Source organism: Maniola jurtina, chromosome 4 (assembly GCF_905333055.1).
Source record: "Maniola jurtina chromosome 4, ilManJurt1.1, whole genome shotgun sequence".
In the NCBI taxonomy this organism is placed as follows: domain Eukaryota; kingdom Metazoa; phylum Arthropoda; class Insecta; order Lepidoptera; family Nymphalidae; genus Maniola; species Maniola jurtina.
This window is the reverse complement of record NC_060032.1, coordinates 16,574,923-16,602,684: the sequence shown is the minus strand read 5'-3', so window position 1 is coordinate 16,602,684 and position 27,762 is coordinate 16,574,923. Positions and strand designations below refer to the sequence as shown.

The following is a 27,762-nucleotide window of genomic DNA, read 5'->3' as shown; positions in this document are numbered from 1 at the left end:
AAGTATTTTTATAAAAATGTTTGTAAGTAAGTAGGTACAGAGAACGTAAAACAAGCGACGTTGAGATTTTCGCGGCCGCGCCTCAAATACTTCCGTCCCACCGACGCGACGGATGCTACCAGTATACGATCGCACGCGTGATACGGCATTCTATGGAGTTCATAATTCTAATAATAAATATGCTAGATATTTTTAGTTCTGGAGGAAGATAACGTTGAATAGGAAACATAATAATATGATAGTTTTAGAGTGCTTCTAACGTCTAAAGTAAAATCGGAAACACCGCACTCGGAGTTCGCAATCCAAGTTTGTCGTAGCATTTGCTTATAATGTCTAAACTTTAGTGGATTTCAATGCAGATTTCTCCTTTATTTAAAACTTGTATGGAAAAAGGATTGCGTACTATTCCACGTTCACATTTGCCACATATTTTCTATCGAATGTTAAATGACTGAATAAGATATATGGTTTATAGATAATTCACCCGCTGCGCTGTACAAAGCTTATTATTGACTAGATGATGCCCGCGACTTCGTCGAATTTAGGTTTTAAAAATCCCGTGGAAGTTCTTTGAATTTCTGGGATAAAAGGAAACCTATGCAAGCCGCCTTACACCCCGGGGACTATCCAATAATAGCTATCGAGAGAAATTTGGTAGTTACTAAGTACATAAGTTTCATTAAAATCGGTTAAACGGATGGGCCGAGAAAAGTTAGCAAACAGACAGACACACTTTCGCATTTATATTAGTATGATGCCTGCAAGTTCAATTCTGCATTGGGAAGTAATTTCCGCAACTTGTAGAGTAAATTCCGCTTTATGTCAGTCGCTAAGGGGGCACTTTTGTTATCCGTGTCAAGCAGCTGAGGCGCGGCGGCTTTGATTCCGTAATGTTTGTAGTTTAGTTCGGAAGCATCTGCAATTATATTATCGCCGGGGCGCGTTTACGAGCCTCGTAATATTTAGCGACATATTTAATGTGACTGTCTCGGTTATGGCGACATTAATTTAACGAGCCGCGACAACCCGCAGAGCGTGTATCGCCCAAACACACAAATAAAATGCTTACATCGTCATCATAATATCATCGGCATTAACTTTTTCTGACCGAACTTTTACAGATCGTAACGGCACAACACATCGACGGAAATCAGCCAAAGTTACGCAGAAGATATTTCAATGTCCAAGACGTGTGTATAAGTGTAAACAGATGCATTATATCTATTATCTCACTGTCGTTGTGATATACGGCAATCAGACACGACCGGAGAGAAATCAGGCGCAGGCACAGGGTAATACCATCAACTTTACTTAACTTACAACTGTAACTTACTTTACAACTGTACTTTTAAATGAGTATAACTAAACCGAGGCAACCTTGATACAACTGTAGTTATGACGTAGAACTGTACTTAAGTAGGATGCTATTTGCCAACCTTTCAATTCTAGACTAGACCGGATAGATAACTTTTGGATGGATTTATAGTTAAAATCCCGTTTGTAATTCTACTTTTTATTCACAAAAAAGGAAAGTGAGATCTCAAAAAACTTGTGAGCGAACTCGGCAGAAACTTGTAACTGTGGATTACAATTTTACTGAATGACGGGGTAAAAAGCTTAACTTGACCGTCTGACCTTACATACAAGGCGCAACCAGAACGCTAGCAAAATCAAAGACGGGTGAAACAAACAAAAAATTTCGAAAGCGAAATAAAAATTAAAAAAAAAGTGTATTTTTTAAAATTCACAATGTATTGCAAATAAAACATCCGACTGACGCTAGAGGTCAACGAACGTTACGTTAATAAGGCAGTCGGAGTCACCGCGTTGTAGTAGGCATTGACTCGAGTTTTGCACTGTATGCATTGCGGGTTTGAAAAATACTAAATCACTTTTTAGTGATTTAGTATTTTTCAAACCCTTTGCCTTGTCTTGTAGTTTTCTACAAGACAAGGCAAATGGTTATTGGCATTGTATTGTGTTTGAGTAGTATAATAATAACTTTTGTTATTTTGTTATTTTATTGTTTAAAAATAGGATAAAATGTGAAAAATAAATAAATGAGTGTAACCCTAAGATTTTCCTCGTGTTCTGATTACACCTTGTGTAATATTATACTCGTCGAAACACACCTAACGTGGCATCACGGTTAGTTTCAGCTAATAGTCAAAGTATCGCACCTGCAATAATATGTCCCTATTCCATTCTAGCTCGCTATTTGTCAACCAATGACCACTGACCTGTGAGAGTGCACAGCGACTCGTGAGCCCGCGCCCTGTCACTGCTAATGTGGATGATTAACTACATAATATATTGTTGTTGTTTAGTTCAAACAAACCAAATTTATAGCATGTACTTTAAAAGAGGTATTTAATGAGCCAATTTAAGGACTTTTTAAATAGAAATACAACATCTAGGTGGTGAGCTCTTTTTTATACAAATAGCGAGTAAACGAGCAGGCGGGTCACCCTGATGTGATTACCGCCTCTCATGAACATTTGTAGCACCAGAGGAACCGCTATTGCGTTGCCGGCCTTTCAGGAATTTGCTGGTCCGGCTCTTGAATAACCTCATGTTGTAATCTATCAATGGGAATACCGCAGAAGGGAGTTGAGTCCACAGTTTGCACGTCTATATATTTAAACTAATATGTTACTATCCAATTAAAAAAAAAACCGTTCGACGATTCAAAAGTACTTGTAAAAGTTTATATAAATAGAAATTGTACTATTCCAGTCTATTCTACTCCATTCTCTTGCATTCCATTCTATTATATACGTACTAATAATTACTATAAAAAGAGAAACTGACTGATTTACATACATTAATATTTATTGAGCAGCTCAAACCGCTGGGTCTAGAAACTTAAGATTTTGTATGGTTTCCCAGAATTATTACCTACTAGCTGTGCCCGCGACTTCGTTCGCGTGGAATAGTGACTTTTCGCGCTTTATATAGCCACGCACGCTCAGGCGCGAGGCGCCGTGATTCTTTAAATTGACATAACTTTTTTATTTATGAACCGATTGACATGAAATAAACACTAAATGCTAAGTGAAGCTTACTACAATATATTAGTGAAAACCGTATCTAAATCGAATAAGCCGTTTCTGAGATTAGCGTGCACAAACACACAGACAAACAGACAAACAGACAAACAGACAAAAAAAATATTAATTACAATTTCGGGTTCGGCATCGATATAATAACAACCCCTGCTACTTTTTTTTTATATATTTCCATTGTACAGACACCACTTTTCTACAATTTTATTATATGTATATAGATTGTAAAACGACTGATTCTAAACGAGGAAAAGAAATAAGGGTAGGGGTGGTTAGTAGTTAAACTCTCGCGTCAAGCTAGGTAGGTACTCAGTACTCCACACAGAGCACGTAGCTAATATAAAATAGTACAGTGAGAGATTTTCCTCTCAGTGTGTAGTGTAATGGCGCCATACAAGTTGACGATTGAAGTTGCGTGACTTGTGTGCTTATGAGCGCTGCAGCTCCAACAGAAGCTAAACCTCCATTGTTGGCATCAGTTCAGATTACAAGAGGTCCATTCTGATTCAGATTCTGTGATTTTAAAATGTCCATTGACACTATTACTTCATTTGTGCAGCAATATAGGAAACTTTTACGCTTCATGCATAGATCATTTTAAGCTGAAATACTGTGAAGCTGACCCGCGGGGTGATTTGCTAACCCAGTGTCTAAAACTGAATGATAACCACCGAGTTCATTTGACATTATTGTTGGTTCTACATTGCTGCTGCACTGAATGATACTAAAACAATTTTTCGTGGAAAACATTCAATGGATTAAAAATAAATTTGAAGTGAGCTCGGTGGCTACTTAGCGTTGACTACTGAGTTAGCTCATCGCTCCTCCAGCGTCAAAGCGAGTTCTGGTGCAGCACTTGTTGAAACCTTGACACTCACGCACCTACTACATAATTGTATTATGTGACCCCCACCATCAAGTAATAATTTAATTAAGTAGTCTTTCGTTCGAAATTGCATGAGAAGTATAACCGATTTGGACATCTGATACAGAAATAGCTTGCATCTTGCAGACAGACACGGGCTAATTTTATCTCGGAACATCTACGGGATTTCTATCATACAAGAACAAAGTTGCGGGCATCATCACACTAATATTATAAAGGCGATGTTTGCCTATGTTCGTTACTCTTTCACGCAAAAACTAAGTACACTACAGATTTGGCTAAAATAAAGAATGGCCATTCTAAAAAAAAAAAATCTAATCCACGCGAACGAAGTCGCAGCATCAGCTAGTAGCATAAAGATAATGGTCTCCTTGCAAATGAACCTCTAGTTGACAGCTAAGTCGGAGAGATGTTGCCGCTATCACGTGACGTCAGCAAATAGGATATACATGATGTAGGCATTTAACAACAACTTTGTAAAACGAGAGTTGGCGAGTTTGGCGCGACACACGCAGCTCTTGTATCAGTTCACGAGCGACTGCGTTTTGGCAAAGCGTTGACATGGCGCCGTTTATCTGCATGAAAAAGTTTCTCTTTTACGATTTACGAGTGATACAAATAACAACGATATAATGTTTTTTTTTTTTCAGGAAGAGAGTTGGTGTAGCGCCGAGGTAATTGGCTCCACATTTTTAATTCAGCATAATAAGTAACACGTGCGCTAAATAAATAGGTAGTTAATTAAGGTTTTTACGTGGAGGCGGAAGCGGGCCCGGAATACAGAGCAGCGGCGCGATCTCATTTACTGAAGGTTGTACTCGCGGCTGCAAACAGAGCGATCAGCTGCGGGGTACAATTAGATACGAAGCGGTATCCGCCCCTCGCCCGTCCGCTCTATCCCGTTGTGTTAATATGTACCTACGTAATAAAACAGATTTGACAAAATGCGACGTTTTTTGTTATTTGCCTGATTACGTTGAAGTTTAATATCACCACCCGACTGCGTTCTATGAATGTATTAGCAGTGTAGCATCTCACTGCGGCGTATTCCTCTCGCTGAGGGTCGTGACTCCTTCCCGTTTTGTGATTAATTCACAATGGTAGGAGTTTTCTTCGAGACGAACGAGATTTCCATTCGGGTTTTACGGTTGTTATCAGATGTTAGTCATGATCACCGGAACCATAGAGGCCTATGGCATAGCTTGCTCTGCGAGACACGCACGGCAAATTCTAATTCTAAAATTCGGCCACCCATCCAATTACCGACTTGTGTCAATGTTGTTTAACCAGCGTAATCGACTAATATCACTGAATAGATAACTGATATGCACCGACGCAAGTTCGAGGTGTGTGCTCGGGATCGAACCCCTGATCTCCGGAATGCCTGGAAGGCTGTCGTCTTAACCGCTGGGCTATCACGGCTCATGTCTTACATACATAATAATAATAATAATAAAACAAATAAATAAATAAATAATAATAAATAATAAAAACGTTTATTTGCAAAAAAGATTTACAAGTTATGCATGGACCCCTAACTCCCAAAAAAGTATAGACTGTGTTATGGGAGTTGTACATAGTAAGTAATATTATGAAGCATAACCTACAGAAGGCGCGAACATATTCATAGATTTGTAAATAATTATGAAAAAAATTCAATTCGCTTATTTTTCTCAAAATATACATTACGTATAATATATTTTACGATGCAATAATTTTATGCTACAGTCTATCGGACGCTAATCACGTGTGAGACGCGTCGGTCGCGACACAAAAATATTTCACTCGGCGAATTTCTACGCACGTTTATAAAATTTATTAGCTACAATAATATATATCACATTTATATTATTTAGTCGCGCTACATAATAATTATTCTCGGCGGTGTGTGAAGTCTGTCAATCCAACGTTAGTCAGCTTTGTGAGCCACAATTTTTGTCAATCTGAGAGGAGTAGCGTGCTCAGTAGCGCGCCGGCAGTGGGCTGATGATGATGATGCGGTCCAAGGATCGAGCGTTGACGCGTTTCTCTTTTTGTACATATAACTTTAATCAGTACATATTTTCAAAAAGCTAAAAAGCTTCATGGAATAAGCGATCAGCTTAGCTTATTTACTATACCTACTTCCTGTCCGTGAAAAGCTTAAACTAACGATAATCATAATATATCCGCCAGTTTTATAAGAAATTCAGTTGCATTTAGGATTCAACTGAAGCCGAGATTAAAGTTTAACTTAGTCGCTTAAGCCCTATCATTACCGAAGTTCCCCCGTCGTCGCGTCGGCATCGCACTCAAAATGAAATGTCGACTCCTCTGTACCGTCTCGATGAGCGAAACTTCCACTTTCGGTTCACGTCACGGACTGAGATGTCGTGTCGCCGCGACGAAGTGCGGACGCGTCGAACTCAAACCCAAAATCATTTATTCAAAATAGGTTCTATAATTGTAGGTACACCTTTTGATAGTCAGAATTGTTAGATTTGTAAGATGATATACTAGTGGTGGTAATTAATTACGTAAAATTAAAACTTAAGCTACGAGGGTTCCAAACGTGCCCAAGTCTGAGAAGAACCCACAACAAACTCAGCCGAGTGTTCTTTTTTTTATTTTCACCACTTTACAAAATCACTCATTAGAGCTATCGAACATTGTGCGACGCAATAGAAACATAATAAATTGTGGTGGTGGCGGTGTGGTTTAGTGTATGGCGAATGATACATGATGCTGTACAGTGTCACCATCTACATCAACTCGTCGCCGACACACTACTGAGCACAGATCTTTTTTCAGAATAGGAAGACTAGTCCACCACGCTGGCCGAGTGCGCTTCGGCGGACTTCACACACTGCCGAGAACTTTATGGAGAACCTTCACCCATGCAGCTTCCCTCGTGATATTTTTCTTCTCGTCTTATAGGAGATAAGACAACCGACGAAGTACGCGGCGCCGCGCAGTGTGATGCGCCCCGACTGTACGAGCCCCGGGTACTACAGATGGTAATAAGTAATAACAATAAATCCCGAAGCAGGGATCCGCCACTCACAATTAGAGACTGCTCTCACAAAGTGCTTTTTAATGTGAGATTTATCCAAACAATCAGAATTTGATGGCTGAAAAAGCTTGTAATTCCAAGTAACTATCGACACTGATTTATATTGTGTAGGTACACACGTAGTGATTATACTAGATTACAATTATTATTAGAGTTTGGACTTTTTACGTTGCCATTGATTAGTTCAGTATTGCGAATTCTGTATGAATATTGTTGGCCTGTCCGTGGTAAAAATTTAAATAGGTTTGAAAATATTTTTTGAACAAGCCTTTTTCAATGAATTCGCGAAGAAATACTAAGATCACAATGTTCTTAAATATTTAGCTCCAAACAAGGACAAATAACTATAAAATATTGTGAACCTGCTCTGAAGATAACTATTTCAAAGAAAACATTCAACGACACTGAAACCTTTTGTAAAATAATGAATTCCCGCTTCATGAGAATGAAATAGTTATTTCTATCCCAAGTATAAATTCGTAGTAGTAGTAGTAGTACGGTAGGTACTAATACCTACCGGATGTGCTTCGAAGCGTTACGGTATCTCTGATCGCACATCGACAAAGCTCGGCAAATGCGCCGCACACGTCGAATGCAACACATTTTCAGTTGATTTTCAAGTCCGGTTCAGTGACCTTACTGAAGACTTTGTGAAAGAAAATTCGGAGGTAGTACCTCCGAATTCAATAATCCGATTACTACTAATCGAAATTCGCGAAAATAAATAATCAAACTTTGGGCATGATTAGCTGTGCACTATAAATTTTGTTCTCGGAATGCGAATGTCTTGACCATTTATACCGCCAAATACATCGTACATTTAAAATATGCGGCGCGCACTTGTTGCGACGAGCCGATGTGCGATGAGCTTAATACGCGGAGCACGAGACAGAAGCAATGCAAATACTCGTAAAGTTTTACTGCAAGCTACTCGAACCGTAAACGTAATCGTTACAGTTATGGAAATCGCGGGGTTCGCACACCGCCCGCCCGCCCTCGACCGCCCTCGCCCTAGCTATTGTAAAGCCATCGCTCGCTTAGTAAATGTGCGTCCTCGTTTCCCGCTTACTTGAGCAGATATTATGAAGTAACGTTGCCAAAATCTAATGCCAACGTATGTTTTTGGATCAAATATTATTACTATCTGATGCTGAATAATAAGTTATGCTATCACAAACGAACTGTCTCCAGTTCCTACAACTCCGATTTTTGTCTTCATCTCTACTTTCTGTTAAGCACAATAGATATATACAATGTGTACGTAGGTGAGTCTGTCTGTCTGCCTGCTAGCTATTCCCGACCCATCCGTTTAACCGATTTTGACGAAATTGGTATAAAGATAGTATTGCATCCCGGTGATGGATATAAATTAATGTTTGTCCCAGAAAATTACAGAGCTCCCACTAGATTTTATATACACATGAAATAGAGCCTCGATAGATCAACGGTTGAGGAGCGGACTAAATTCCGAAAGGTCGGCGGTTCAACCCCCATCCGTTGCACTATTGTCGTACCCACTGCTAGCACAAGCTTTACGCTTGATTGGAGGGGAAAGGGGAGTATTAGTCATGATTAGCATGGCTAATATTCTTTAAAAAAAATATTATATACCTACGTTTGTATTTCCCTGCGCATAATATAATACATAGCCTAGGTAGTAGTAAAATGACACAATACATAGTACCTAGGTACATGCCGCAAAGATAAAATAAACTACAATTGCTTTGGCTGTCTGCTTTGTCGCTCTGGCACAGTATACGTCGCCAACAATGCCGTGAACCCTGTAAAATGTTATGAAACTCTGAAACTTCGAATTGCTCACACAAAAATAAAATAACAGCGAAAACTTTATTAATTTCACAATAATTTATGAAGCATTAAATGTGTTCGTACAACGGAAAAATCTCAGTAATTTGTTGGCAGAAGCGAGCAGTTATATATTATAGGTTCGTGCAATAAATTCGCTAACTTTTATCGTGTCGGATGCGCCTCGCGACCCGGCGGCGCGCGGCGCGCGGCGGGCTTCCACATTGCATCCACATTATACTGTAACTTCTTAGGGATAGCAGATAAACAATCTTCTTTTCACCATTTACTAAGTAGATGATGGATAATGATGTAATGATGTAAGGTGCAGCGGGGCAATCTCGACAGCGGGAAATTTCAACTAATCTTAATAACTTCTACATTTTACTTTATTTGAATAAGTGCCATCTATGACCGGATAGTTCAAAAGCAATTTAATAATTTCTACATAGATGACACTGCTAGACCCAATACTGTTTGATCGACACGGCCATTTTGTTTTCTTCTCTTTTTCTTGTTTGCACGTCCCAATTGGTGTCTCATATTTTTGCGAAAAAAAGTGGTAATTAATTTGTTTTTCGAAGATTTTCAAAGGTAAGACATTTAATTAAAGCCTATTTCATGTTTTTAGCTATTTTTTTCTGTTGTAACTTGCGTTTTAACAGCATTTTGGTGTGAGTTTGAATAACCCCACCTGGATTGTAATGGCGGCTAATGTCAACTATTTTGCAGTTGAAATTGCCCCACCAGATTTTATATGGAAATGAACAAACACTAGTGATGTGCATGCTTCGATATGTTTTGTCGATGTAAATACGTTACAAATATTTAACTTGTAGCTATATTATTGTAATCTTTCTATTCGCATGATCGCAACACGATTCAAATCGATGAATTTCGAGAGATTTTTCAATTTCTTACTACTTTATTAATTTATTGCAGATGGTTCGCCACTATAGAAAAAAAAACGGACAAGTCATACACAATGGCAGATTTGCAGCACGCAGTGCAAGATGTCAAAAATAAAGTAATGATGAGTTACCAAGCTGAAGAAATATATGGCATTCCTAGATCAACCATTGCGTAACGTTTATATGATCGATTGTAGATTTAGGACGAGGGGTGCTCTGGTTCTATTTTAAATACATATTCCTTTCTTAAAATTAAGTTTTGATTTATGATTAGTGAGTAGATATAGTACCTTTAGTAGATAGCAGACCAAAATTATTTATTGGTGTATCTATCGACTTATTTTTTATTACGTTCCCATCACTATTAACTATGGCGAGCAGTCGAAATTACCCCGCCTAAACCTTTAACGTGTTTTTATTCAGAAATGAGTCTAGCTGCATAAATGACAAGATTCAATTTAGATTACCATCCCTATAAAGAACTCTGCAACTGAAATTATAATTAATAGTTGAAATTGCCCCACGGAGGGGGAATTACAACTATTTTTGCCTATTTTGACAAAAACACATTTTTAAGCCTATCTATTGAATATTTTTCAAAATGAGTTTGTAAAAATAATACACAGATAATGACTCTGGAGCCTCAATACATTACATTTTTAATAAAACTATATCATCTAATATTTTTATACCTTCAAAGTTGTGGTTTAGGTTTTACCAGTCGAGATTGCCCCGCTGCACCTTAATTGATTACGTAAACTTAAAACTAAAACTACCAGGGTTCCAAATGCGTCCCGGTCTGAGAAGAGCCCACAACAAACTCAGATGGGTATTTTTTTTACTATAGTAAAAGTAGTAGTAGCGATATATCGGCTAAACTATTGAAGCAAAACATTTCTAGCTACGAGGTCACAATAATGCGCACACGATTTTCCGTTTCTTAGTTTTCACGCGTTACGTTTGGATTTGGTGGCCCTCGCTGCAGGCTGTGGCACTAGCCAGTAGCCAGTAGCCACTAGCCAGTAGCCAGTAGCCAGTAGCCACTAGCCAGTAGCCAGTAGCCAGTAGCCAGTAGCCAGTACATAGGCTTTATGCACGGGTAGCGCCGCCGGGACGCTACCCGTGCATAAAGCCGTAGCCACATCGTAGCTTTCCATTAAAATAAACTTTTTCCTTAACGTCCCACTTTATTACCTGGACGGGTATTTCCTGTGGCGGACGCGTTACAAATCCAACTACTTTCAATCTTAGCAAAAATGGCGTCAAGTATTTTCTTGGTGATTTTCTTAATCTCGAGTTGAGTCTCGGACGGAAGTGCGTGGGAGGTCGCCGCACAGTTCTGTATTACGTAATAATATATTACGTGCCAATCAGTTCCGCACAAACAGACAGTCTGTTGGTCAGAATTACTTTGAGTTCTTCGGTAAAGGAATATTTTTGGAACCACCTCAATGTTCAGTTGTTTACACTTTCGGCTTGACAGACAGGTATTTTTCTCGAAATAGTAAAAAGAAATGAACTTTTCGCAGTGCGTCAACTTAGTGGGTAGTTACAAGAGAGTAGAAAACACCAATTTAAGGTCAGAGTGCTAAATTGTAGAGACGTCATAATAAATTTAAGAGTTCTGTACATTTGAAGAAATTTGTTTTGCGTGCGAGTAGAATTATTTAGACAATAACAACAATATTTATAAAACTCAGGTTTGAAGAAGAGTTTTGTTTTGTATAAAGAAAAGTAAAGCTCCTCTCAAATAAGATTCCTGATAAGAAAAATAAAATATATTTTTGAATATGGCTGAAGTGTTACTCCTTGTGTATTTTATTGTATATTTGTGCAATAATCATGTTATTAAAATAGAAAGTCTTCCAAAATACGCAAAATCCACTTTGTTAGTTTTAAAAATAACCATTTTTAAATAATCTAGCAAAAAAACAGGAAGTACGTTTAAACATTTATGACGTTACATTTCACTATGTCATACAAGCTCCCATATACCTAAGCGAGCGTTTTGACGTTTAAAATTCTTTCATTCGATTTTGAAAAACTTTGCAAGTGCTTTAGAATCGTACGTAATAATATTATGACCGAAATTGATAAAGAGTTCATTTGATTAATTGGCAACATCCCTATTCAGATAACCCGCACGATTTTTTACCCGAGGAAGGGTTATGATTTTATAGCATTTGTATATAATATTATGTGTGTATGTAGGTTTGAATTTATGTGTGTTACACCGTAGCGCTTAAACTACTGAGCCGATTTTGATGAATGAGGTGTCAATCGATTCGTTATTAGGCCCGGGTGGCATAGGCTACATTTTATATTTTAAAACCAAATAACATAAATATCTATGATTCTTATTCAACGTGAATTGAGTTTCCAAGCTCCCGTATCGAACTTTAACATCTTCCCCGGCCTTCTTATTTTCGTAAGAATTGATCCGATTGTAGACACGGCGTAGATCGCGGGCAAATACCGAGAACATCTAAACCTAGATACCCACTCGTAGATACTAAGACAAAGATTCCATCTTGACTGAACAAACCCAGCTTCGGCGTGTAATTCTGTTGTAAACATAACAAAACAAATGCGTGGGCAGTCTGTACCCAATTATTACGCTCAATGAAAAGCTAATTTCTGTGGTGAAGGAAAACCATTAATTTTCATTTTGATCGGCGCAATATAGAAGTGTTTTGTTGTTATTCCTACGCGGTGGGCGCGACGCGACGGACAAATTCAACTCTTTTATACAATATCCTTTGTATAAGCTGTCTTTTATTAAAAGCTGAGATGAAAATGCTCACACAGTAACACGTAGGCTTTACAAACTCTTTGGTCTACAAAAACAATACGTGGATATGCAAATACTGTTTTAGAAATATCAAGCGATACACCCAGTTGATAATTAATATGATAGACTCGAGCTCATATCATTGTCATACTTTTTATAACTCTCAATTTACAGTATAAATATATACTAGTAATAAGTATATACTTACTGAATTAAAGTCATTGTAACTTTCAATAAAGTTTATCAATTTATTTAAGTGCCTAAACTAAACTAAGAGATGCTAAGTCACAGTATATTCACAGCAAAGTTTTAACCGAAATATATCTAATTATATATTATGTTTATCCAAATACCTGTATAACTACATAAATAATGATGGCAATTCCAAAAGTAATTATTTTATAACTCGTAAGGATCGCGTGTGCGAGTAGGCAGGTACCACGAAATTTTAAAATAAAAACTTTGGGTTAGTGTAATATCACTATAGTAATATAAATATTCACTTCTTATAAGAAACTTTATCAAATAAACCTACGCGTTAGATCGATGCAATCACATGACTTGCCATTTTACACCAACATATTAATATGTTCAACTAAATGTAGTTTCCAACAGGAAAACGAACAAAAACATGTTTATTTTGATTGAAGACTCGACATCGATGTAGGTAGACTTTTTAAATGAATAATTATTTGAATAGACTAGCTCATTCCCACGACTACGCCTGCGTGGATTTAGCTTTGTCAAAATCCAGCTGAAAACTTTCAGTCATTTCGTAGTAGTCTACATTATAGAGAAAATCTATTTGCACAAGTTTACGAACCGAGTAGTTTGAGCTGCATGTTGACACGTCAGTCAGTCAGTTTCCAGCGAGAACATCATATGTGCAAAATCTCACGTTTTTAAGATCAGAAGCGGTAAAATCCTGCTTTTACTAGAGATGAACCACATCCCAGGCGCCATGGGAAAATTCAATATGAAAAGCCTTTTCATATGTCAAAGCCTTCACAACTCAGGGTTCATGACAGCCAAATATTCTTACCGCCTGCACAGTACTTGCGGGGAAAAATGTTAGCCTTTTCTTTCACGGGCTCTCGGACTAAGTAATTAACTTGAGCAATTTATTATTTGTCGCAGAAGTTAATCAACTGTGAACTGGCCTGAAGTGAAGCTTGACTTATTGGTGTTCGCGTTAAACAGGGTTTTTGTTGGGGAGCGAACAAAATTTGTGGGTTTTAATGAAATTTATTTACTCTACTTAATTATAGCTTGGTCTCTCGAGAGTTGAGAGATAATCTGAAGCCCTAATGTAACTTTCATGGCTAAATGTGGCACCAGCGAGGTTAGTACCATGGCTAAATGTGGCACCAGCGGGGTTAGTACCATGGCTAAATGTGGCACCAGCGGGGTTAGTACCATGGCTAAATGTGGCACCAGCGAGGTTAGTACCATGGCTAAATGTGGCACCAGCGGGGTTAGTACCATGGCTAAATGTGGCACCAGCGGGGGTTAGTACTTAGTACCATGGCTAAATGTGGCACCAGCGGGGTTAGTACCATGACTAAATGTGGCACCAGCGAGGTTAGTACCATGGCTAAATGTGGCACCAGCGGGGTTAGTACCATGGCTAAATGTGGCACCAGCGGGGTTAGTACCACATCGCTAGAGTCTACATTATGATTGGCGGAATTTATGGTATTCTTGCTGCAACGCATTTTCAATAGTGCAGGTTGATCACGGAACTCTAGTTTAATTTGCTATAATCCGTAAAAACAGACAAATCTCTACAGTACAACGTGCAGAATGCGATATCCGCCGCTCGCCCTGCCACTACTAAAGAATCAAGAAAAGAAAGCAATACAAAGTGACTTTCAACTGTGCGTTGTTGATTCTACATCTTCTGAACATGCTCCGGTGTCGAAATGAAACTCACGATGAGTGTTACAAAAGATTTGTGAAGTGTTGTGTGTCGGTGGTGTGTATCGCTTGCTTTTGCTGCTTCTTACGTCTAGTGGGAGGCGGGTGATGCATATCGCATACAGCATGTTGTACAATGCAGATTTGTCTAATTTGGCGGATTATAGCAAATTAAGCTTGGCATTCCTCATATCATGGAATTCCGCAAAGTAACACCTGCGTCTATCCAACGCCAGGAAGCCGGTCAGTCAGAGCGATGCGAGCGTCATACTGTAGCTGTACCTAGCTGTCACTTTGGTGAGGGAGGCTCGTGAAATTATTAAGTACTTCGTACAACTAAGAATTATTACTTCCTACATCCATGGGGAGGCTGGATGCCCGGATTATCTGTTCATACTAAATAACTTTACGGCAACGAACATGTCACATTAGTTTACTTGAAAAGTTACCCAAAAGCCTTTGGATCCTTTGGTTGCGACTCCGTTGAAAGTTTTGCTGAAAGTTTCTGTCGAGTCGCCGCGCCCGCGTCACGGACTCATTTAAGATGTACGTCCCGACGACGCGACGTTGTGATGGACGTCGAATCACCGCTCAGTCGTAGCCGAAATTATCACACTGTATTTATAGACAAGACTGTCCGAATGTCGCGATGAAAGATTTAGAGCTAACGACTCGCAAAAATCGCACGCTGAATTAATATTTGTAAGTACCTTTTATTGCAAATAAAACTGCTATTTGGAAATAGTACAAAATTTCTATGAACATAACGCATAATTTTTTATGTCGAATACAAGCAACACTATAACATTGTTAAAATCTTGCCTCTTCTGTGATCGTACTTATGGCGGATAAACAAATATATTGGCTGCAGATATTTACATACGGAGGACTTCGTGTGGGAATCTAAGCTCAGTTGGGACTTAGCTCTACTAGAGATCTCATAACTTTTTAACATTATGAACTTGTGAGTCTTGGCAACCTTTACATGAAATGTTTTTAGTGGGATACATATTTTATCTGAAAAGCTCATAAAAAATACAAGTTTCTAACTCAGACAAGTGTCAAACTGAATGCCTTCAGTTACATTAGTACTGCGCCGGATTTCCAGCTAACGGACGAAACAAAAAGTATAAGTATTCATTACCAAAACAAAATATTAATAACATAGGATACTTCACTGAGCAGGAAAGATTCAGGCTCTATAGGTTTCCCAATTTATTAATTTTACATGGAGGGGTTTACTGATTTTCTCTGAACCTTTTGCTCTACCCATCTTATAAAAGAGACATCTAGGACAAAAAAGATTAATTCTAACGTTTTATCGATGATCAAATATCACTAAATCCAACGTGAAAGTCCGATCCTTGAAAGCCTGGCTTTAGGATTAAACTAAAAGTAAAATAAACTTGCGATCTCTAAAGTACACTTTTATGTTTGTGCAGTGGATATATACTCGTAATATGATATATTTATACAATTTTCATTTTTATTTGCAGTGGTAAGACTCAGCATCATTTCGAGGGTTCCGTACCCGGAGGGCCAACGGGACCCTGTTATTAAGCCTGTCTGTCCGCCCGTCTCCGTGCGTCCGTCTGTCCGTCAGCGGGCTGTATTTCGTGAACCGTAATAGCTAGAGAGTTCAAATTTTCACAGAATGTTATCTATATTGCCGCTATAATAACATATAATAAAATTTTCAAACTGGCCGCTAAGAAAATTTAAAAAAAAAAATATTATTTCTCGCGAGTTTGTCTCGCACTTGATCAATTTTTTTTTACCTTCTAAATCCGTTAAAGATTTAAAAAAAAAAATACTTTTATAAGGAGGAACTAGGTGTCCCGCCCCGGCTTTGTTCGGGTAGAGTTGCTTTTATATTAAAGAGAAATATATGGATAACCAACTCTAAAGAATAACATGACGTGTTGTATTGTCTGGCACAATTTATATAATAAAACTTTTTTCTTCCTTTCTATCTTCCTTTCATATTACAAAATATTATTGTAGATCCGGCGGTTACTAACTATCGTTTTTATATTATTCGTGTATGTTATATATTTAGTTTTAGAACCGATGTAGTTTCCGCCGATGATATTAAATTTTATAGTTGTGAGTTAATCATGATAATTAAATTCTCTGAACAATAAAGTCCACAACTAAAACCCAATTAGGTTGGTACTCAGTTCCTCTTAATAAAGGCGAAATAGATTTAAATAATTGTTCTGTTGCTTGGTATATTTTAATATTCTACTATTTTATAATTATGATTCAAAATTTTCTCCTCTTTGATTAAATTTGACATCTAACTTAATAGGACAGCAAAAAAATTGAGACTCTACTATTCTTTTTATGTAACATCCGTCATAATTATTGATTTTGTTTTGGTTTGTATAAAATGTAGCATAATGTTACCGGGACTATAATAACAAATCATCTTCAATCATGTATCAAATGATTATCTATCATTCAATAGTTTAGGTGCTACGGTGGGACATAATCTGTAAACATAAATATATAAGTACTATAATCCTTCCTTTTGGCTTTGCCGTAATCGGACAAAAACATGAATGTCTAATCTGAACCAGAGTTCCCGAGTCCCAAAACGCCCAGCAGAGTGATATCAATGAACTCAGGGAGGCAATGGTACTGCGGTTAAACTCTACCCTGAAATACGTTTCAGATTGGGGTGATACCAGTTTGGTAGAGTTTAACGCTGCCAAAACCCAGGCGTGTCTACTTACAGCAAAACGGAGTCCTTTTACCTTTCACTGATCACATAGATCTCCTAGGTCTCGACGTCTCGGCTAACATCAACTTCGGAAGATCCATCGAAGCCAAAGCCAAGACCGCCGCAAAAAAAACTAGGCATTCTTAACAAGCAGTACTTCACGCCGCGCCAACTGATTGCTTTGTATCAAGCACAAGTCAGGTCGTGCATGGAGTACTGCAGTCACCTCTACGATGGCTCCGCTAAGTACCAACTAGCGGCTCTGGATGCCGTTGACCGTCGAGCTAGGAGACTTATAGGCGAAGACTCTCCTTTGTTGGCGAAACTTCAGTCTTGATCACCGCCGTAAGGTGTTTTATAGGATATATTTACACAGGAACTTTTCGATCTTGTCCCCCCTTCACCATTTTACCACCGAACCGCAAGACGTCGGGCGAGTTTCCATCCTTATGTCGTTGACATTCCATCTACACGCACGAAACGTTTTGCGTCTTCATTCCTCATACGCATGGCTAAGGTTTAGAATACTCTTCCGCGATCTGTGTTTCCTACCGGGCTATTATAACAATCCGGGTATCTTTAAAACAAGAGTGAATAGGCACCTTCTAGGTAAACGCGTCCCATCTTAGATCACATCATCACTTTCCATCAGGTGTGATTGTGGTCAAGCGCTTGCCTATAGTGAATAAAAAAACCTAACTCAGTGATCAACACAAATGATAGTCATCAAACTTATTTAAAGTTGGTTCTACATTGCTACTTCACTGAGTGATATTAAAATAACTATTCCTATGTATCTTCAATGTATCACACTAATATTATAAAGGCGAAAGTTTGTATGTGTGTGTGTGTGTGTGTGTGTATGTTTGTTACTCCTTCACGCAAAAACTACTGGACGGATTTGGCTGAAATTTGGAATGGAGATAGATAATATCCTGGATTAGCACATAGGCTACTTTTTGTCCCGGAAAATAAAAGAGTTCCCACGGGATTTCGAAAAACCTTAATCCACGCGGGCGAAGTCGCAGGCATCGGCTAGTTAAAAATAAATGTCAAAAAAGCTCGGTGTCTATTATTCAGTTTTAAGCACTAATACTGGAATTCATGGTTAAGATAGGAGTTTCTTTAGGATTTTATCATTATGCAATGCATTTAGATTGAGTATGACATAAATGTCGTCTGAATAGTCCCCTAAAGAAGCCCCTATCTTGACTATGAATTCCAGTGTTAGGTGGCGAATCGCACGCTGGAGCTGCGAGTCAGGGAACACTACAACAAACTCAGCAGGTGTTCGCTTAGTTTGAGTTTGTGTGCTAGTTTGGGATTTGAACTGAAAAATGAAATGGTCAGGGCGCAACGCCGCGCGGCGCGACTAGCGCGCTGCGGCGCCGCGTGGCGTGGCGGCGCGCAGTAACGCGCGGAGCGGACGCGCGCTCTCACGCCGTTACCTCGTTGCTGCGTTACCGACAGCGCCGCACTAACGCGGGAAAACTTTCCCCATTTCCCCTCACGTACTAAGCGGTTACAGTTTCCACAGTGAAAAAATCCATCACAATTTCCTAACGAATAAAATAATTAATTATTGTCATAATAATAAATCATTTATTAATTGGATAGTGTTATTGAGTGGAGTGTACTGGGAACAGTTTCGACAGTGGCAATGATAGTAATGTGTAGAAGTTACGTGTGGGAATTGATAATTAATTACTGAAACGTATTGTCACTGAGTGGTTCTGATTTATTGATACGTGAGTACCCGTTTAATATGTTCGTTTGTTTTGTTTTGAATGTGTCGGAACGTAATCGAGCAATCGAAATGTTTTTAATGCAAATGTATTGGCCTTTTACATATTTTTTGTGTCTGGAAACTTCCATCCGTTTTAAAAAACAGATGTCAAAACTAATTACTTGTTTAATTTATTAGTACTGTCAAAAATTACTTTAATTTTTATATGCATAATTAATAATTAATTTGATATGTACCATATTTAATAAAAATTTGTGTCACTTATCAAAAATAATAATTTATGTAAAAAAATCCTATCACAAACGGTTTAGTTTTTTAGGTAGCCAGGTGATGTCCGCAACTTTGCCTGCGTGGATTAAAATTTTTCGAAATGTGAAATTTTATCGTAAATGGGAACTTTAATTTTCCGGGATAAAAAGTAACCCATGTCCATTGTCCGTCTCCTATGTGCAAGCTACCTCTATACAAGATTGCATCAAAATCGGTAAACGGATAGAATATGAAAGGGTTGCAGACAGACAGAACAAAAAACAAACAGACGACACTTTTGCATTTATAAAATTATAAGTATGGAAGAAGTATAGTTTCATAAACTCACAAGATATTCAATTGTTTTGCTATCAAGCAGTTTTTAGCCGATAGAGCAATAAACACGATTCCAAAATCTAGACCCGGGATAGGATAAAATATCAGCAAGACAATAACTTACAACAAATATACATAAAGTGACATGTAACAGTGCGCTCCCTCGTCTGGTTTTATTTTATCGCTCTGATACATAATTCATGAATTATATTCTTAAATATTATTCGGGTATTTTTAGCAAACTATGTATATGCATATAAACTATGAATCAACAAAACAAGTTTTTATTTACCTAACAATGTAGAGAAATTAATGTTTGAGCTGATTTTATTTGTGCAGATTAAAAAATTAAGTTTTTTTTTTATTCTCCATAGGCAAGCGCTTGACCACAATCACACCTGATGGAAAGTGATGATGTGGTCTAAGATGGGACGCGTTTACCTAGAAGGTGCCTATTCACTCTTGTTTTAAAGATACCCGGATTGTAATTGGTAGGAAACACAGATCGCGGAAGAGTATTCCAAACCTTAGCCATGCGTATGAGGAATGAAGACGCAAAACGTTTCGTGCGTGTAGATGGAATGTCAACGACATAAGGATGGAAACTCGCCCGACGTCTTGCAGTTCGGTGGTAAAATGGTGAAGGGGGGACAAGATCGAAAAGTTCCTGTGCACACTCTCCGAAATATATCCTATAAAACACACAGATTTTTGAGGTGATTTTAATTTTTTAAATAACTAATGACCGCCCCGGTGTCGCACTTGCTCGGGTTCCGTACCCCGGGCTGCAGCTTGAAAGGAACTGTTCTACTATAAATTAATTGTTTTCGTGTAACTTTAACTAAATACATGTACCTATGGGCTCGGGTGGTTCGATATATTTTCTACTTGATTCACAATAAAATTATTATCATACCGGCAGTTTATTACCGCCAGACTCGTATATTAAAAATTGTAACCTTATTAGATAAATAATCCCTCTTTCATTTGGTGAAATCCGTAGATTCGTTTCTGAGATTTGCTGTAACTGACAGGAACTAAAATTATTTTAGTAGGTATGTGGTGATATGCAATACTTTATATTAAAGTTTTATATAGTCAAATCTATTAATTTAATATATACTTAAGACACAAGAAAAGAGGTGAAACTTTCGTAGGTGTTAATCTACGGAAGTTTTTTTATACTTTTCAAGCAATTCTAAGTAGAGCAATACTCCCATAGTAGTTGTTTATTGTATATACAGTACTCAGTTACTAATTGACCACTCCCATGGTTGCAGAAGCCAAAAAATCTGACTGAAACGTTTCCATAACTGCCAAAAAGCCTTTAAAAAAGCCCTCGAGAGAGCATCGGCCTTCTGTTTAGCGCTCAGTGAGCTCACTCCCTGAGGCCGTATGCTATTTGATACTCACATTCATAGGTAATCGATATGTATTATAATGATAATTTCCATAACGATAGGTTTTCATAGATAATCATCTAAATTTGACGTTATCTGTTATGTGCGATGTTAGTGGCTGATAAGTAAATAAGGGCTATGAAATCTTATATGGCAAATTAATTAAAGCATATTATGACCGTCATCTGAAGCCTTCGCCGGCCCACTACTGAAAACAAGACGTGTCCTCTCAGAGTGAGGAGGATCTAGTGGCAATCTACCACGCTGACCAAGTACGATTAGATGGACTTACGAGTCACAACACACCATAAAGAAAATTAAAAACATACTTACCCCTAATCGGTTTCTAGGGCTCGTTCCGAAACGCTTAATCGCTTACGTTAGGTTGTCGGTAGGATGGTACTCTAGCAATGACCGAAGCCTCCCACCAGATAAGAATAGTGACTTTAGTAATTATGAAAATTACCTACTTACAAAATCACAGCTCCTCACCGTGCCGTGAAGATCGTCAGAAATGATGTTTCAACAAACCAATCAATTTTTTTAATGACCAGAATCCATCCAGAATCAAAGTACAATACTAACACGTGTTCGGCGATCAAGATACGAGTCATATTCAACATAGAGATGATGTAGTCAAACGAGTTCATTATTTTTTTTCTTCTTTTAATATAGCGGACCTTTGTAATCTTGGCTTTTAAATTGTCTCTAAGTTTTTGAACAAACAAAAATAGGTAGTTACGAGTATTAGGAATGTTAATTAATATTTTTTAATAAAACAAAACAGTGTGATTAGTTATCATGTTCAATTATTATTTTTATGCACACAAATAGATTTAACTGATTAAATCATACTAATAATATAAATGCGAAAGAGTCTGTCTGTCTGTCTGTCTTTGACTCTTTCACGGCTCAAACGTTCAACCGATTATAATATAACAAAACTAGGCATAAATACGCCAGGGTAAGCGACTATGGACGGGTGCAAACCTCGCTCACTCTACCTACCTAACTGTGAAAAGCTGTGAACATTTGAATTAAACTAGCGTACCCCAAAAGAGAGAACATTCCTCTTTATTCATATATTTCATTAAAATCTAATACCTATGATTTTGAATACGTATTTGAAAGCGAAAAAGTTTATAAAGAAAAATAGGTACGGAGAAGAGAAAACAGAAAGGTTGAAGAGCATCGCATAAACGAGCCCCAGAAACAATATAGTTACAGATAGTTACGGCGCAATGAAACGAGGAAAGAGGCGATATTCGTGTAGGCAATAAAGTGTTACAGCGAACTGCATGTGGCACGCCACAATATACACGATGTTGGCAAAGTTCGGAAGAAACATAGCTTATTTATAACTCCCGCGCCTACGCGCGCGGAGCACAACCCCAACTTAGCTGTAACTGTGTCCCTGTGGCCGAACTTGCGACTTCACATTCGGATACTTAGCAAAACATTTCTCGTATTGTATTAGCCTTCCGCTAACTTTCAATGTATTCATACCAAAGTTTGGCTAGACGGACTAGACTTGGCTAAAAGGATTGCTAGTTGGTTAAGAAAAGCGGAACTGTTGCGTTAAATGTTGGTGCACTAGGAACTGACATAGCCCAAAGCAGATAGCAAGGTGAAGTGGCAGTGATAGCTATGCAGGAGGTGAAGATCAAATCTTAAAAAAATATATTTGTTGGAGTTACTTATATATTTTCTGTAAACATCGTGAGGAAATGTGCATGACTGAGAGTTCTGATAATGTTATCAAAGCTGTGTGAAGTCTGCCAGTGGGCCAGCGTGGCAGAGTATGACTTAAATGTTTCTCATTCTGAGAGGAGACCCGTGCTCAGTAGTGCGCCGGCGATGGCGATGGGTTGATTCACGGCATAGATCTACAATCTACATGTTGACCACGATGAAGTATAAAGTGCCTAATTCTTCTAGTGTTTGCATAATTCCTGAGGTCAGACGATGTGACGCAGTCAGGCAGACGGGCTAATGCTGTGTAGTCATTTTAATCTGTCTGCATGTTTCGTATTGTTCCGAACTGGCGAGACGGTGGCGACGGATCGCTTCCATTACAACGTAATTGGTAACTCATAATATATTTAGGTAGTATAAGTACAAGCGCATGCGCAACACATAAACTGAAGAGCCGTGCTTCCACGAGGCATACTGATATAATACTTTTTGTAGATTGCTTAGTTGAAATAAAGTCGCGTATATATTAATTTAATTATCATCATCATGATCAACCCAGTGTCAGTTCACTATTGAATAAGGCCACAGTCCACTAAGCCGGCCAACTGCGGATAGGCAGATTTGTCACATGCGTATGAATTACACTCAGGCATGCAGGTTTCCTTGCGCTGTTATCCTTCTCCGTTGAAGTATGTTTATTTCTTAAAACACGGGTAAGTACGTCATAACTCCGAAAAGTTCCAGGCCCAGGATCGAAGTAAAATAATAAAACCTAAAATAAATACTAGCTCATGTCACTCTCCATAAAAATTACGTCAATCCGTTGGTCCGATGCGGCGTGATTGACGGACATACCAACAACCAAACACACTTAAGCATTTATAAGGAGGGGTAAAGATATACATACAAAGGCAAAATAATTGACTGACGACGTATCAAACGTACAGTTCAAACCGCTGGGTCCAAGAACTTGACATCAAGGTTCTTACTAAGTATATGACCTAATTCCCGCTCTCCCACTAAGCAAAGTGTCAAAAAACCCTCATCCCAAGCGAACGAAGTCGCGAATACCAGTTGTATGTTATACTAGAGGATGCCCGCGACTTCGTCCGCGTGGATTTCGGTTTTTAAAGATCCCATGAGAACTATGTATTTGATTTTCCGGGATAAAAAGTTGCCTATGTCAACTGCAGGGACGCAAGCTACCTCGGTTCCAAATTTCATGCAAATCGGTTCAGTCGATGAGTATTTAGGGATCCCGTGGGAAATTTTTGATTTTCCGGGGTAAAAAGTACCTAACCTATGTCCACCCCCGGGATATAAGCTAACTTTGTACCAAATTTCGTCAAAATCGGTTAAACTGTTGGGCCGTGAACAGCAGACAGACAGACAACCTTTCGCATTTATTATATTAGTATGAATTATGGGTAAAATGGTGCAAAGCGGTGCCTCTCTCTACAACGTGCAACTACCATCAACGCCAGATGATACGTACAATGCCTAAATTAATTATTTTGATTAAACTGATCAATTAGTATCGAGTCCGATTTAAGTTCAAAGCATAAAATCAGAATGATTGCAATTAGTGCAATCAAATAAACATAAATCTAAATAAATATACCAGAGGATACTGACTGACTGACTAACATTATTATCTTAGTGTACCTACTGGAACATCTGTGTAGCGTAAAGTGTAGAGCCGCACTAAGAAAGGATTTTCAGTCACCCAGCCAGAGCTAAGCCGGGGAGAGTCGGTCAGAAACGTAGGTAGGTATTATTATGTAATCTACTCCACATAGTATCAAGCTGTGTCTGTCTGTATGGACAAACTAATTTCCTGAAAATACTGATAGGATTTTATTTTATCAAAGATAAATACTCATCCATACTAATAGTATAAATGCGAAAGTGTGTCTTTCTGTCTGTCTGTCTGCTACGTTTTCACGGCCCAACCGCTGAACCGATTTCAATTAAATTTGGTACAGACTTGTGATACATCCCGGGGAAGGCTACAAAGGCTACTTTTTATCCCGGAAAATCAAAAAGTTCCTACGGGATTTAAAAATATCGAAATCCACGCGGGCGAAGCAGCAGGCATCCTCTAGTATTAAAAATAAAGTGTTAGTCGGTTTCTCCTTATTTACTAATATTATGCGACAGTGTGTCTATCTATCTGTCTGCTAGCTTTTTACGGTCCTTCCGTTTTACGAAACAGAAACCGTGCGTAACATTACATACGTTACGCACGGTTTCTGTTTCGTACAGGCTACTATTTATCCGGAAGTTCCCAAGTAATTTTTTAAATCCTAATTCCCAGTGGACGAAGTCGCGGGCGTCATCTAGTGTATAAACCTCGTGATAAATATAACTAATTACTTATAAAGTAACATAAGGTCAGAACAACGTAAGGTAAAAATAAAATAACGTAACATTAGGTGTAAAATAATTTATAATAACAATAATATTTCAAGTAACAAATTAGTAACGTAGAATAATATTATTATTAATGATTTATATGACCGAAGATTTACTACCTATCCGCTAAAATAAATAATAATGCTATTTTTGGCAAAGATTACCATTAAATGTATTTTTGAAGTAATAATTATGAGGAAAAAATGTAAGATCGCAGGAAAATACGCTTTGTTCAATATTTTTATGCCACTTACATAATAGACGGATAACTTAAATAATAAAAATTCAGAAGTCAATGTTCGGAGGCACCTCTATGTTTAAGATAATTATGGATAAAATAAAATTAGTCTATGGGCCGCCGTGGAAAACGAGCAGACAGACAGACAGACAGACATACTTTCGTATGAATCATCGTATTCGCAGCAAAGTTCGTTGGTAAGACTTCTGTTTACATGTTTACTGCGGGTCTCTGGTTCAATGCAAACTGGCCCACACGCGACAACAACCAGTTTGCTAATTTGGTACTAATTCATACATATCCATACAGTACAAAAGTTCCAAGTTCCACGCCAGCAAATGTCGCGGGGCGAGTTTATCTCTTTACAAACGGGTATGCTGTATTGCTGGAATGTGGAAATGAATAATAACTTATTATTATTAGTCTATGCTTGTATTTTAATAAGCCTCTAATTAATGAAAGCTTAACCATAATATAAAATACCTTATTTTACTTATCCTACTATGGCCTATGTGACTATGGCCCGCGACTTTATTTTGTTAACTTTGACGAAAACTAGTAGGTACTTATTTGAAAACATTCATGAAAAGCACTAATCCGGTGTTTGACAACTAGTCAAATCACTTTTTATCAAACGTCAAAACACGCGCTTAGTATGCGAACTTGTATGAAATACTGGCATGTGACGTCACAATAATTTGACGCGCTTTTTTTTAGTTTAACCGATAATTTAAAATGGTTATTACACTAAAAACTAACAAAGGACGTGAATTTTACGTATTTTGCAATACAATACAATATGGTTTATGCCACATGTGGCAAAAACCATATTGTAAAAGTCAATTCAAATACAATAAATATTATGATTTGTTTTGATTTGTCTGTCTGAGTTGCTCGGACGCGACGCGCCGGTGGCCTTCGACATAGAAACTTTGTCCGAAGAACACTCTGTTGGCGAAAATTTGAATAAGTATAGGTAGATATTCTATGAAAGTAGCACTTTCAGGCAGACAGGCGCGTGGCTGACTTTCATTTATATTGCCCTATACAAATGCTAATAGTGCCGGCTTGATACGCCCTCTCGCTTAGCGGCCAGGCCGTGATCTGTCGTCGTACGGCACATTTTATACACAAGAACCCGTAAGGGCCAGGCCTTCGTTATTTTATGCCACAGTTTTATGCCAACACCGCGACGTTCAACGGCGTTCCCCATCAAACGTAGATGTAGCCACGATCAACGTACAACGGCATTCCCCATGCCGTTTGGCGTTAGACGATTTCAACACCAATTCGAATGGGATTAGACTTTAACCGTTAAAGTAGTTAGTATAAGGCGTTGATTATCGCAGTAATTATGGCGTTGTTGATGGGCATTGACGTTAATTACTTTAATGTAGCTGCAACATTATGCCAAGTGTCGATTGGTAGACTTCATACACCTATGAAAACATCCTTCACCGTTAAAGCAAGTGACATAACTCCGGAAAGTTAGAGGTGTGTGCCCGGGATCGAACCCCCGACCTTCATTCCCTCTATAACTCTAAGCTATCACCGCTTGTGTGTGTGTGTGTATGTGTTTATGTGTAGGTACACTATGTAGATATTCCTTAGCATTTCATATCGCTGAAGCTCATAATATGTAAATGCGGTATCGCCCCCGTTCGTCGGTCGCCGTACGTTATATGTACTCTGTCTGTAGCTTGCATCTTACGACGCAACACAATGTAAACTTATTCACTTTTAACATACTTCACCTCCACTCTAGCTACTTGTTTTGGGCAAAACTGCAGGAATGATTTTATTCAAATTTCATTTCAAATAAAATAATGATATTCCGACAGTATTATCATTTCCGTATTGGAAGGGTGCCAACGCAACGGGACCCTGTTACTAAGACTCCGTCCGTCCGTCCGTCTGTCCGTCCGTCCGTCCTGTCCGTCTGTCTGTCGGCGTATTCTTTCGGCGGATTTTTCTCGTACGGGAATGACTATTGTCTATTACGATCACAGAATTCACAATAGAAGTGGTAAATGAGCGTGAGCTTCACACAGATTTTTTTATAAAAACCGACGTGTTATTTGAATAAAGTTACAACTTACAGTGTAATTTAAGTTTCTTTTAATGTAATGTCCTTTCGAATTAGTTTTGTAATGAGGTGATGGTGAACTAGTGAGGAGCTGCTAAGCATCGACGACACACTTCCCGGTATTAAAGACAGCAGATACCATTTCTGTTTTTACAAGCTTTAATTTAATTTGTGGTTTTAGATGGTTATGGGCCAATTTTTCAAGTTAACTTTTATCCGAGGAATAAATGACGTTTTGATTGATTTCCAGATGACAAAATCTGTTAATACCTACCGTAAATCTATTCCTCAGATAACAGTTATTTGACGATTGAAAAATCGGCTCTAAATCTTGCAGTTCTGAGTTTTAGACCAACTCCCCCTCAACCGATTGAGCTGAGTTTGTTAAGTATATAATATTTTGAAAGCTTTTTCTTTCAGTGTTCGACAAACCGAAGTTGGTA

At 38.2% G+C, this 27,762-nt stretch overlaps 1 protein-coding gene across 2 annotated transcripts in view; it reads left to right on the top strand.

Annotated features, from left to right (window-relative positions):
* Positions 1 to 18,579: 18,579 nt before the first annotated feature.
* Positions 18,580 to 27,762, top strand: part of LOC123864250 (FMRFamide receptor-like) — a 91,368-nt gene continuing 82,185 nt past the window's right edge. Inside the window, exon 1 of one of the 2 annotated variants that reach the window (XM_045904547.1) lies at positions 18,580 to 18,901. The gene's annotated coding sequence lies outside the window, so the exon portion shown is untranslated. Of the gene's footprint in view, positions 18,902 to 21,998; positions 22,006 to 27,762 lie in introns of those variants that run through there. The other variant, XM_045904546.1, reaches the window with a different exon arrangement.